Source organism: Pyrgilauda ruficollis, unplaced genomic scaffold, assembly GCF_017590135.1.
Source record: "Pyrgilauda ruficollis isolate IOZ18807 unplaced genomic scaffold, ASM1759013v1 scaffold74, whole genome shotgun sequence".
NCBI lineage: Eukaryota > Metazoa > Chordata > Aves > Passeriformes > Passeridae > Pyrgilauda > Pyrgilauda ruficollis.
The window spans coordinates 174,939-189,114 of record NW_024529266.1 but is presented as its reverse complement, the minus strand read 5'-3'; the positions used below and the strand labels follow the sequence as shown (position 1 = coordinate 189,114).

At 42.4% G+C, this 14,176-nt stretch overlaps 1 long non-coding RNA gene across 1 annotated transcript in view; it reads right to left on the bottom strand.

The window, feature by feature from the left end:
- LOC121363680 overlaps positions 1-12,194 on the bottom strand; it is a 63,094-nt gene extending 50,900 nt beyond the window's left edge. The window contains exon 1 of the long non-coding RNA XR_005956769.1: positions 12,133-12,194. This is a non-coding gene — a long non-coding RNA (uncharacterized LOC121363680). The remainder of the gene's footprint in view (positions 1-12,132) is intronic.
- Positions 12,195-14,176: the final 1,982 nt, after the last annotated feature.

Genomic DNA, 14,176 nt, shown 5'->3' with positions numbered 1-14,176 from the left:
GGAGGAAAAGCAAGAGCTTTCCAGCCAAACTTTACTGGGTTTGCATGGCAAGCTTTTGGTAGTGCAGGGTTACTGAAGTGGCTTCTGAGAGGAAATGCCAGAGGCTTCCCCCATGTCCCAAAGAGCCAGAGCCAGCTGGCTCTAGGATGGAAGTGGGTAAAGACCTGCCTAAGAGAAACTCCATCCCCAGACATTATGTGAGAGAAGCTACTCTGCAGACGCAAAGTCAGTGGAGAAGGAGGGTCAGGAGGTTATCCAGGCACCAAAGCCGAGATTTTCCCACAGCCCCTGGTGCAGATCATGGTGAGGCAGATGTGCCCCTGCAGCCCATGGAGGACCATGGGGGAGCAGAGAAGCACCTCCAGTCCATGGAAGACCTCACGCAGTCTTCTGAGGCAGGTCAATATCTTCAAAGGAGACTATGACCCAATCAGAAGACTGTGCTGGAGCAGGTTTGCTAGCAGAGTTTGTGATTCCATGGGCACCCACACTGGAGCAGCCTATTCCTGAAGAACTGTATCCCATGGAAGGGACCTGCACTGGAGCAGTTCATGAAGAACTGCAGAACATGGGAAGGACCATGTGAGGGAACATCCTCCATGGGAGATTTGCAACACTGGAGCAGGGGAAGAGTGTGAAGAGAAAGAATTGACAAAGAGTGTTGAGCTCACCAAAGTCCCCATTTCTCATTCCCCTATGCTGCTGCTGGGAGGAGGAAGAGAAAAAAAGCAATGAAGATAAACCCAGGAAGAAGGGAGGGATGGGGGAAGCTTTTTTTTTTTTTTTTAAGATGTGGTTTTAGTTTTTATTGTGTCATTATCCTACTCTTATTTGCTTAGCAATAAATTAATTTTCCCATCAAACCAGTTTTGCCCATGAGGGTGGGTGATCTCTCCCTGTCCTTATCTCAACCCATGAACCTTTTGATATATTTTGTATCATCTGCCAGGTGAGGAGGGGAGTGGCAGAGCTGCTTTGTGGAAATGTGGTGTCAACTGACTACATAAACCCGTTAGTTAATTGCAGATGAAATGAAGAACCAAAGGGGAAGAAACTTTCACTTCAAAGTATGTGAAAAGAAAGGAAAAAATTTCGATTAGTACAACTACACCATCCCCTTAAAAGGTGAACCCAGGTATTGCAGCACACTACCAGTCTCACCAGTGTGAGCACTATGGTTTTTTACTTTCAGGTGCAGGGAAGAAGCCATACTGTGAGGATGCTGGAAGCATTGCACTGGCAATAGTTTTATCTTTCCCTTTCCTTTATGTTCTGCGAGTTGATCCAAGGAGTTGCTTTCAGAAGTGGAGCAGCGAAGTGAGACTTCCTGCAAAACTCTGCTTACATCCATTAGAATTCCAGAAGGAAAAAAGAAAAAAAAAGGTAAGAGAAGATGGATGAATGTGCTCTAAATATTATGAAATTGAAGGCAAAGATGAAGTCCTTGAGGAAAATACTCTATTAAAAACCAGCGACTTTTAAGGGTCACTGGAAATTCAGCCTGAAAATTTCTTCATGGTTAAAAGAAGTACTTTGAAAAAAGGCAATGTTAGTGATGCTGTCTGCCTGACTCTTTAAAAAAATAACAGATTTTTACTTATTTGTTTCCTTCAAACATATCAAATACAGAGCTTGGTAAATAAACTGCAACATTTTGAATGGAAAAACGCACAGAAGAGCTGAAGCAATAAAAATGGGTGCCAAGCTATGAAGAACTGCTTTTAGAATAGGTCTCTGAGAAAGAATGGCAGCTCAGATATGTTGTCAAGAGAGATATGATGGAATGCAGCAAGAGTAAATAGGTGAATTAAGAAATTTAGCAGTAGAGAAGACAGTGTTATGTTACTTTTTAATTGTTCCATAGAGAGATTTTACACCTCCTGAGAAGTACATATTCTGACAAGCAAAATAGGCAGATATTTTGCTACAGAGAACCAGTGCAGAATATGTTTCTCCTCTAGAAAGGCAGAAGCTAGCAGCACTTAGTGGTGTAAAAAACAGTCACTGTGATGTGTATTACTTAGTAACAATAATCTGAGTATTGGGAAGCATGTAATCTTAATTCATAATTTATGCAACTCCACATCTTCATAATTGTGTGTTTGATCACTTCACAGACCAAAGAAAAAGCAAGGCAGACACCTGGCCAGGAGATGAGAGCACAGAAAAGAGCAAAGCAGAAGGCAAATGAACAAACTTTTTTTTGTTCCCTAGTAATATAGTCCCAGTATATAAACTTAATCAAGGAGTACATAGGATGAAAGATCAACTAGATTTTAAATATTCCTTACACATTCACAGAAAAAAAAAAAAAAAGAAAAAAAAGAAAAAAAAAAAAGACTGGAAATCAGCCTGTCTGTGTCCTAAAGCTGTACTGTATGTCATACTGACAGATTCTTTACTTAACTTGCAATGATTTCTACTTCTGGAACTTCCACAACCTCTCCAGCCAGCCTGTTCTGTGACTGCACTGTCCCTTGTGTCAGATAATTTTCCTGTGCCTAAACCTAGCCTTGCTACTTTACTTTCTATTCATCATGGACATGGGGAACACACTATTCAATGATCTTCCCAAGGATCTTTTAGGTATTGCAATAACAGTTAGCATGTTACCTAAAGGCTGTTACACTCTCCTCCACAGCAGAGCGATATAACATGTGTATCACAAAGCTGTTTACACAGGAAAAATGATATCTTCCCTGAAGAAAAAAGTGTACAAGCCTGGTGAGTTAAAAAACTACATACTGTTTGTGAAATTGTCCTCTTGCTCATGGTGCACCTTTGTATGTGCACAGATCTGCTCCGCAGATGACAAATCTGGACCTGTCCTTTGGATGTCATCCACAGAATTTCTACACTGCATTGCCAAAGATAAAAACTATCTCTGATTTATTCAAACCTAAAGAAAACAAATTATGGACGACTTCTGATCTCCACTGAATTCATAGGAGGGTTAAGCCATAAAGCAGAATATGGACAGCTCTTTGACAAGTCAAGGTGTTACAAATGCAGGAGCCACAATCTCACCTCAAGCAGATAAAGTCTGCTTGAGATAACGATATTCCAGACCAAGTCTGCAATCAGATTGTCACTATCTGCAAGCCATTGGGTACAGCTGGATATAGGCATATCCATCTCATTTGTTTCAGCTTTTGCATGTCCAACTGAAGATGGGCCAAGGATTTGCTTCTCAGTGGACCATGAATCGAACTGAGAAAATCAGGTGCTGTCTGTAGTTTCCAGTAATGCATGATGCATTTAAAATTACTCATTATTTCTGAAAATGTACCCCATAAACTTTTGCTATGGAGCTCTGTTCTCCATTTGTAAGTTCTACATCCTGGTGCCAGATTAGATACATATCTGTCACGTTTTCCAAATTACTTTTAAAATGGACTTAGTTTTAAAAGCAGGACAGTAGCCAATTCCTCCAGAAGAGGATTTAGTATTTTTCTTAACTTGTTTCTGTTGTCCCTGATATGTCCTTTGTGCAAGATGCTGTTTTAGGACGGTTGCCACATAAAATTCTCCTTCTCTAATATTCAAGATGGTAACATTTTGATTTCTAGAACACAATTTTTTGATATATCAGTTTTGAAAATTTTCTGCTTTGTCTTGATAAGCTACTTGTCCCCTAATTTTGTTTGGATGTTGCTTGTGGCTGTGACCCAGGAAGAGGCTACTTGACTTGCCATAACACCATAGCTGGCTTTAATTTTAATGTTTTCAGCATATTCTTACAGCCATTTCTGGATGTATTTCTGGTGAAGAAAGACTGGTCTTTGGGTGTTTGCCAATGTCAATGGAAACAAAGGCAAAACCTTTTTTTAAATTTTTTTTTTAAATTTGAGCTGAAAGCAGCCTGATGAAATGAAGTTGCTGCAATTTGTTGAATTACTAAACTAAGAAGAAATTATTAATAATTTTAAACAAGAGAACTTAGGTCTCTTCTCTTGGTCTCACTCAACTTTATCTGCCCTCTTTGAATTAATGCCCAAAGACAATTATTATTTATATCACAGCAACACCTAGAGGTTCCTACTGAAATCAGAGTGCTCTGCACAAAGTACGGAACAGTGAGACTCAACCCATATTCTGCAATCCAAACTGGTCAGCAAAAGAAAGAAGATCAGGGGAAGCAGTAGGAGCCAAGACAAAAGAATGCACCTGTGCTCACAAAGGTCATCATGCTGAGATGCACCTTCGGCACCTCAGTGGCAACCCAAATATTTCACCATCCTGCTCCCAGAGATCATAGCCAAAACCAGATGGATACCACCACTGCACTTATTCCAGGACCCAAGCTGCAGGGAACAGAGGGCTTGGGCAGTCCCTACAGGCACTAGTGGAAGAAAAGCACCTGTTAGGGCAAACACATCCAAGACCAACCCTCTCTACATCACAGTAGGATTTCTGAGTCTAGAGCAGTGCTGGGAGGAGTGTGAGGAATGACAGCATGAGGAAGCAGTGGTTTTGCTTATCAAAACGTTTTGTAACAGCTGTGCTTCTACTATGTAGTTTTAGTACTAACTAATGATTTAGAAATGACAAATGGAAAATCTCTGGGCCCACTTTCTCCAGCTCCTGGGGTAAAACAGGGCTACAGAATGTCCTAGGTTTTGGAAATCACCCAGCAACGTACATTCATGTTTGACTCTAGGCTTTTATTGGAGCTTTAGTGAAGAGTGCTTTAGTTTTGAGGTTAAATTACTGGTTGGAGAGGACAAGAGCAGACAAAAGACAAGAGGTACCACATAAAACCTGCAAGCTGGATGTGTAACAAGAATGATTTGGAAATACTGGAAAGACAAACTGATCCTGGTGGTAGTGTCAATAGCCTCCCCTGTGAGCACTAATTATATTATTACAGAAACAGACTAACACAAAACTAAAGCACAAAAACATACATTTAAGATCTGGCCAGATGCCAGTGTGCTCAAGGTACATTCTTCATAGCAGCAGTATGATATTTTGTTATTTGTTTTGCTGGACTGCTCAGGAGCACTAATGGTCAACCTGCGTTCTGCTGTGGTCCATGCATAAAAATACAGAAGGCAGACATACCACCTGCCTCCAAAGAGATCACAAGGTACATGCAAGGTCAAAGGGGTACTGGCAGCCTAAGGTGGTGTACCCCGGTGAGATGGCCATTTGTCTCCACATATCCATGGTCTGGCTGTTATTAAAGCATAGAACTTTGAAAAAAGGTTTTGAGGGAGAGCAGCATTACTCTAATGATGTTTTCAGTAATATTGTCATTAAGGAGGCTTATGGATTTTTTAGTAATTTCTCCTCTTGCCTGTAATCCTCTTACTTCATACCTACTAGGTAAAATGTTCCAAACCAAACATATTGCAATGTATTGTAGTGAAAGACGTCACTCAGACAAGCATCAATAACTGCTTGTGAGAAGACAAGGACGTTACAAACAATATATCAGCTCCTTGCTTGATGCTTCAAGTTTAAATAAATAGTATCTTCCATTTCCTGGATTGTCAATAGCAAGTATTTAGTAATGGTACTTAAGCAATTCACAAAACAGGGAGCAAGGGGAAGAACACCCACTTTATTTTTGGTGGATCAGAAGATGCTGGAGAATATGTTTGTGCATGTGAGGGGAATGGGGAAGCATGGGGCCAGAGCCACATGGAGGGGATTTGTATGCAATGGGAATAAATCTGTGAAAACGTGTAAGTGGAGCTGCAGAAGGAAATCTGCAGCCGCCTGAGCCAGGCAGTTGAATGGCAGAGAGGATGGAGGCTATTTGAATACTGATGTGGCCCTCACTTTCTTCCATTTCCATTAATGACATGCTCATCAAGGGCAAACAATGGGACCGGCTGCCTGCGCCTGTCACACTGTGTGGGTGCTGGGAATGCCAGGCTGTCATCCCGGGGCTGCATTTAGAGACCTGCACGCTAATAAGAAGTGCTCTCTGCCGTCAATGCAGACAGGTGCTTCCGAGGCTGGGACATGCTCCATTCCCTTCCCCTGAAACCCTCCTCTCCCAGCCCCCTGACAGACACCATGAAATGCACAAATTAACAGCCCCATCATGTTGGGCTGCTGCTGCCTGCGGTGAAAGCAGAAAATCAAGTTGTCACCCAGGGTGCAGCGATAAAGCCACAGCCTCATTTCTCTGTTGGTGCCCTATAATAGCAAATGCCAGACAGCTGGATGGATTGGGAGGTTTTAGATTAGGGCCCTGATGCACTTTGGCCACTGAATTAGCAGTTGCCGTTTTCATGCAGATTATTTGTGTGCAAAGCAAACATCTGGAGAAAGCATAGGCTCTAGGGTCAGATATTGGATGCTTCTTTCCCCTAATAAAGCAGAAATAACAGAATTTCTACAGTGCCTTTGAAAAAAATTCATCTCCCCATCAATGAAAAAGGAAAACCCTTCCTGGATTTGCCTTTAGAAACTTTCACAGCAAATGCTTAAGGCTATGTTTGCAAGCATTTGTGCACAGACAAACCGAACAAGAATCTCAAACACAGATATGTGCTGAATTTTGCAACAAAAGTGGTTGGAGAAAACCACAGAGCAGGTGTCTCTGGGAAGGAAAAAGGAAGGGTGAACTAAGAAGTAATTTTATTTCCATAGTGTGGCATGCCCCTTTGTCAGCAGGTTCTTCCCACAGCCATCTGAGACCCACTGCAATGAGAGGGTTAGGCCATTTTCACACGAGTGACTCAGCCAGAGTGAGAGTTGATGTCCACGGCTCAGAATCCAAAGCGGGGCCACAGCAGCCCTGAAACTCCGATTGTCTCCTCACAAAGGCAGGTACCTGAACTTCCAAATAAAAAACAAATCCGAAATGAAAGCAAAGAGAGCCATTGACAAGGAAAGTGATGATGGACAGAGACTGGTCACACAGACATTTGCCCCACAGCAGGCACTGCACCAGTGGTAAGGAACAGAGGGGCCTGAGCCCTTCAGACTCCATGGAGTTTAATGACATAACGGCCTGAGAACTTCAACATAAAACAGGAAGAGCAACTAACGAAACTTACAACATAAAACCCCCCTCCTGTCATTTTTATAGTAATAGTAAAACACTTTATTGAATTTATGAGCTACATAATGACTATGAAGAATGTAACTTGAATTAGAACCAACTCAGAAGTATAATATCAACTATAAACCCTTTTCTATTACCCCATCTCTTTATCATCGTCCTATCTGGCTCTGTTTAAACCAAGGAATATTGCTTTCTTCAAAATTTAGTCTGAGATCCATCTCTTAACTTCTCAATAAATCAAGAAAACCCCAAGCATCTGTAACAGACACAGAGCCAAAAAATCAAGGCATGGCCCAAGTACAGATTTTATAGCTAGAGTCAGGAAATTATTGAAAACCCAAAAAAAGCAAACAACATTTCTGTGAAGATTTTGTCTGGGAAGGCACGAGGGAACATCCTGAATCCTGAAGGTTTTTGTTGTAAAACTGTGTAGTGAGGCATAACACAGCATTATGAGGCGGTTCAGGCCCTAAAATGCAAGTCATCAGCACAGACCTTTGAAACAAAAGCACAACTCTACAATTCAATCCCTGAGCAGTCTGGAAATCCATTTAGGAGCAGAAGCATTAGCAGGACTTTGTAGCACCCTCTCCGGAGCCCTTCCATACCCAGGGTTTGACATGAATGATAAAGTCTGAGTAAAGCTGGAGAATGCGTTGAGGGGCTGTTTATATCCAGATCCATTATTTTTTCAGAGGAGTTTGTAAATGAATGATTGCGGGGGAGGGAAATGTACGTAACACAGCTAAAGCAGAATGTTTTACTGTGTTTTCTGATTCCATTTTACTTCTTTAGTCTCTCTGGTCCCCAAGGATTTTTCTGAAGGGCCGATAAAATAAAATGGGTGAAACAAAGCCATAAGCCAGTTAAGTCTGAAAGACATGTCATCTCATCTAAAAAGAAGAAACGGACCATTTCCGTGCCTAGGGCTGACAGCAACGCCTGAGCTAGCAATAGCGCTATTCCATTTGATTTATAGAATAATGGGGTGACAAATGATGACAAAAATAAACTTTTACTGCACTGAACTGCTCCTTTATTTATGAAATTTGGCCAAGTAGTGAAATCTTTTATCTGCAAGTTGTAACATGGAGTGGAAACGAGCGATTATGGTGTGGTAATAGTAATCCAGTGATGGAGGCCGAGTCAGTCGGAAATGGATTGAGGTAAAATAACTACCGCACCATGATAAATGTGAACAGCGCTTTGCTGACAGATGATCTAACAGGTGTTCATAACAACTATATAAGAGGATTTATTTATGACTAGCCACAGCCGCAGCACTGTAAATCAACTCCAGCAGCTGCACACCAATGAAACCAAGTCCCTGATGGAGAAACAGTGCAAGAACCCAAAAGAACACAATTCACTCCAGAATCTTAATCATCAAATAACATGTTTTTCTGAGCAATTACACCACAGTGCAGAAATCAAAATGACTTTCAATTACATGAAGCTGAGCCACCAACTAACTTTGCCCAAGCCCAGGCACTGGCAGAGACCCACAGATCCATACAAAGCAGAATGGTTATTTTTGGACTCAGTATCAAAGAGGTGCCTTTTTTGTTTTCTGATAAAAGTAACCACTTTGGTGCTGTTCTAGCATAGCACTGACACAACAAGGAGCAAGAGGAAAAGAACAGGAGTGCATTTTGCCTTGCCGCAGTGTAGTCCTTCCTAGCTGTGTCAAATCTAAATGTCTGTAGGGCTACACTCCAAATTGTATGAATGAAATTATTGGATCACCAAAATCTATCACAAATCCCACCAAAACACTGCTGTCTCATACAAAAGTTTATGAGGATTTTAAACTCAAATGATCCTCCTGTTTTTCTTTAGGGGATACATCTGCAAACATATAGAAAGACAGCTGAGGGAGGAATTAATGGTACCAGGTGGGATGGGTACCAAGTGGGATTACTGTTTTTTTGACAGTGTTGAAAAAAATGTCTAAAGAAATAACTGAACTGGTGTCTCTTTCTTCAATTCTACCTCCTTCACCACTGATGTTTCAGAGTCATTCACTTTTCAAACCGGGTTCAGTAAGTGCTGGCATGCTGTGCACTGCTGGTGCATGCAGAGAGCAATTAGGTGCCTAAGAGTCTTCACATAAATATACAAAAAAACAAAATTAAGATTATAGGAGATTATAGATACTACAGGATCAAACTATTCCCTGTGTCAAACACCATCTACAAAGAGAGGGAAGGGCTTCACTGCAGCAAGGTACACTGTTATACACAAGCAATTTCCTGGGCACCTTTTAGGAGACCAGAGGCTCTGCAGTGGCCCAGGGCAGAGCCAGCTGCCCCTTGTGGACCTGCAGCTGGGGTCTGTCAGGGTCTCCAAGAGTGGCAGCTGTTGCAACAGGGAGGCCTCAGACAGGTATGGACTTCTCAGCCTATAACTATCCCCAGCAGATGTGTTACGGAAGGTAAAAAGCTGATGCTGCCTCTCAAAAGGGTCCTGCCTTCCCTACACCTCCCTTGCCTGCTGTGTTCCAAGTGCTGGGCTTAGGGTGTGAGCTGCTGTGAGCCCAAGCTGGTGGGTGCCCATGGTCCGAGACACGGCTGAAGCTCTGCAGGGTGGCTGGGAGCGCCCTCACTCTCCTACCATTTGCTGTGCCTGGCAGCTGAATGCCTGCCAGCCACGGCTGCTGCAAGAGAAGGCCTTTCACCACCTCCTGCACATGTCCAGAGTCCACCAGAGTTTTCACAGAATGGAAGGTGTCCAGGACTGAAGTGTGCCAACAGCTCTTGCTCTTTCCTGAACATGACATGTGACTTGCCAGCTGGTTTTTCAAGGCTTAGTCTAAATCCTTCCCATCAAGGAGAAAAAACAGGTTTGGGTTGAGCCAGAGGGGTATATGAAGGTGTGGATGGCAACCCACAACCCACATGCTCCATGAGATGGTGCTAAGGGCAGAATCATCTTCCCTCTTCTCTGAAAGCCATGACTGGAAGGTGGGCAAAGGAGGCAAGTCACCAGGAGCAGGAAGAGAGTAGGCCAAGACCTGGAGAGGACTGGAAAAGCAGTGCTGGAAGCCAGCAAAACTCACTTTTGCCCTCTCTCCTATGCACGTATGATAGAAAAAAGGAGTTTAGAATAATACTACCTGTAAAGATCATAAAATCATAGAATGCTTTGTGTTGGACGGGACCTTAAAGTCCATCTAGTTCTAATCCCTCTGCTAAGGGCAGGGATGTCCCTATACTAATTACACTAGGCTGCTCAGGGCGCCATCCAATCTGTCCATGAACACTTCCAGGCATGGGGCATCCACAGCCTCTCTGGGCAATATGAAACGTGCCTCTGTGGCAATATAAATGTATATGCACCACAATGTACACAATTTAAGTGAACCAGGATTTGTGGCACTACAGTCACAGCAGGTAACACAACAGAGTTACCAGCCATTGAAGAGTAGTTCACCTTGCACCTTTTGAGGCAAAACCAGTTACCTGAGGGACTGGAAATGCAGTGGCATTCACAGTCTCTTTCTCTTCCAAACAGTTCACTGAACTGTTCTATATAAAAGCACAACTGTACCAGCCGAGATAAAGACAGCAGAATTAGTGCTTTTATCACAAAGGGTCATGCACAAAGGCTCCTATCAGCAATCAAACCACATGTGTAAACATAGCAAAGCATGGCTTCTGTACAACAAAACATTTAATGTGTTAAACAAGTGTAAATTTTATGTCAAAATAAACAGAAATGTGTGGAAGGGGAGAAAAATAAACTGTCAGAAAAAGAAGGGAACAGAGTCCAATCCTCACTTACTTGCTTCAGGGTGCACACAGAAAGTCAGATGAGGGCTTGGGACAATTTAACTTACCTGTATATTGCTTACCAGAAACCATGTTAGGGCATTTAAGTGCTAAGTTAAAATTAATTCAAGCATGTAAGATATTGTATGCAAAACTAGGCAGTTCAGTAACTGAATATTAAAAAAAAAAAAATTAATGCTCCTTTTGACAATGTACTATTGCAAAGCAAAATATGCAAAAGGATTTCATCCTATCACCAAATATCAGCAATTAGCCCAAAGGCTCAGATGAAGGGAATTTAGAGACCTTGGGTTTTTGTATGTATCTGTATATTTCTTTGTTGATGTGCACTTGCACTGGATGACCAGAACTTAAGTACATGTTGTGTTTAAAAAACAGGGGAAGTAAAAGTAAATGCCTTCCTCAAATTTAAATATATTGCTTTTGAAATGTTGCAAAATGTCACCTTGCTCCTGAGTTAGTAGAAAAGATCATCAGGAAAGCTCAATTTATCTTTTCTGCGTAATTCATTATTTCTTATACTGTATCATGTCCCAGTTCTAAAACCACTTCCATTATTTCCACTATCCTTTCACATACTATTCTATTTATATCTTCCATTATTTTGTCTCTAGCTTCAGACCCATTTTTATTTCGGCTATTTTTCTTTAGAAATTAATTATTAGAATTAAAGCAGGGTATGAAGGGAAAAAATACATTACCCTTTTATACAACATCATAAAATGTCAAAGAAAAATAAGCAGAAATATTACGTTATTTTTACTGTAATGCATCAAGCCTATGTTTATATTCTGCCATCAACAGTAACCAAACAACTTCTCCTTGCACCCTATTCTTTCAAAATGATTTATTTTGGAGTAAATGAATTTGAAAGTTTAGTTGTTAAAACGAAAAAATAAAGAAAACACTCTTCACTAAGCAGAATGTGTATGTTTCTGTAGAAACAACCAGGCAGCAAAACAAAGGTAAACTATGAATCTCTCACTATGCAGAAACTTTCTTACCTGTTTGTCCTTGCTCTTGCTGAATAATTCTTCAATTCCGAGTTGCCAGCACTAGTCCTATAGCTTGTAGTAGACCACGATAGTTTTGTAGTCTTTTTGAGGTTCAATACCTTCAGCATGATTAAAGTTAATAAAATTATACCCTAATTTCTCTTTATGGTAACATATGTGAGTTGGTAGTTGTTATTGTTTTTCCTATGTTTCTGAATGTTCTGTTGCATTTGAAACCTTGCTAATTTAAGTAAATAACCCTCACCTCCCACTCCTTAAACTAGACCTTGATACAATTGCTAACCATCTTAGCAAAACCCACCTCAGCAGTCCTGCAGCACTATGCTTTAGCCTTGCTCCTGCGTCCTGAGCCGTGCATGCTGGTATGCTCCAAGTGTGCCCAGGCTTGGATATTTGCTGAAGCCAGGTGGCTCTCAGTGGCTCTCAGCTCCTGACTGATTAGCCCACAGAGGTAGAAGCTACTGCTACCTGGTACAAGCAAATCACTCCAAAGAGAATTTTAGATTGCAATTTAGACTAGGCATCAACCTTTAATATGCCTCTACAAATGATTAAAAGAATGGAAGAACTGAGTACAAATGATATATAACCAAACTAAAAAACTATTGTTAACTACTGGTACTGGTTGAATTACGACTGAGTGCAACTTCCACTGTTAATGTAAGATGGTACACATGCCTATGTTTAGATTCCTCAAGAGCTGAGTTTCAATACATGCAGCAATATATGGCTATTTAAATACCAGCTCTTAAATAAACTTTATCTCCAAATTACTATTTTGGGAAGGCAGCATGAACTTTCAAATCATAATATCATGCTGTCCTGACAGAGTCACAAGAGGTAACATGCCTGCCAGGGACTAAGATGCATAATACTGCCAAGAGGGTAGACCATGTCAAGAGCATGGACCACAGCCCGCTATTACTTTCTCAAGTGGGTACAAAAGATAGCACAATCCAAAAAATAGGCAGTGTGAAGAGCTGTCCCTGAAGAATACCCATGAGCATGTGGTGGAAAGCTGTGGGTAGGAGTCAGGGACCAAGGCAGCAAGGGGAGCCTTTGGCTGGGGTCTGCTACAGCCGCCTGACCAAGGGCAGCCCATTGACCAAACCTTTGCTCCAGCACAGGAGGCCTTGTGCCCGAGGATTGTGTCCTGCAGGGGAACTCAGCCAGCCCAGCAGCTGTTGGGAATGTAGCTTGGAGGACTGTGGCAATCCAGGAGACTCCTGGAATGCGTGGAGGATAACTTACTGAGCCAGGTGACAGACAGCCCTGCCAGAGGGAATGTGGTACAGGATGGTTGGTCACCAATGCAAGTGAGCTAACTGGGACACCAGGACTGGAGGCAGCCTGGGCTGCAGGGGTCATGCACTGCTGGAGTGTGCAGCCCTGAAGGATAGCGGTTGGGTCAGGAGTTCAGCTCTTCAACTTTAGGAAAGAGACTTCCAGTCTGTTGGGAACCTAGTCAGTGGGATCTCCTGACAGACTGCCCTCAGGGACAAGGGAGTAGAAGAGAGCTGGCAGATCTTTAAGCAGCTCTTCCACAGAGCATGAGAGCTGGCAATCCCCAGGGGCAAGAAATCAGACAAGGAGGGCAAGAGACCATCATGGCTCAGTAGGAACTTGCTGGTCAAAGTTAAGGGAAAGAAGCAAATGCACAGGCAGTGGAAACCAGGACAGATGACCTATGAAGAGTTTAGAGATGAAACACAGCTGTGTAGGAAGGCCATGAGAAAGGCCAAGGCAACAAAACTGGAACTGGCAAGGGACACAAAGAATAATAGGAAGGGCTTCCACAGGTACGTGAACCAGAAAAAGAAGGTCAAGGAAGAGGTGTACCCCCTCTGATAAACAGCACTGGAAAACTGGAGAACTGGTAACAACAGAAAAAGGGCAGGCTGAGGTACTTAACGACTTTTGCCTTAGTCTTCAATGGGAAACTCTTCCCACAGCTCTTGACTGGATGGATAAAAGGATGAGGACTGGGAGAGCCAAGTCCTTCCCACTGTAAAAGACAGTGAGGTTTGTGACCACTTGAGGAACCTGAATGTACCCAAGGAGATGCATCCCAGAGTCCTGAGGGAATTGGCTCATGTAGGTGCATGGCTGCAGGAAGGGCAGGTCCTGTCTGACCAAGCCAGTGGCTTTCTATGATGAGTGACTGCATCAGTGGGTAAGGGAAGGGTTACAGATACACTTTTTCTGGACTTCAGTAAAGCCTTTCACACAATCCCCCACAATATTCTCTCCAAACTGGAGAGAGGGATTTGATGGGTGAACTGTTAGGTGGATTAGGAATTGGTTGGAAGGTGGCATCCAGAGGGTCATGGTCAATGGATGAGTTC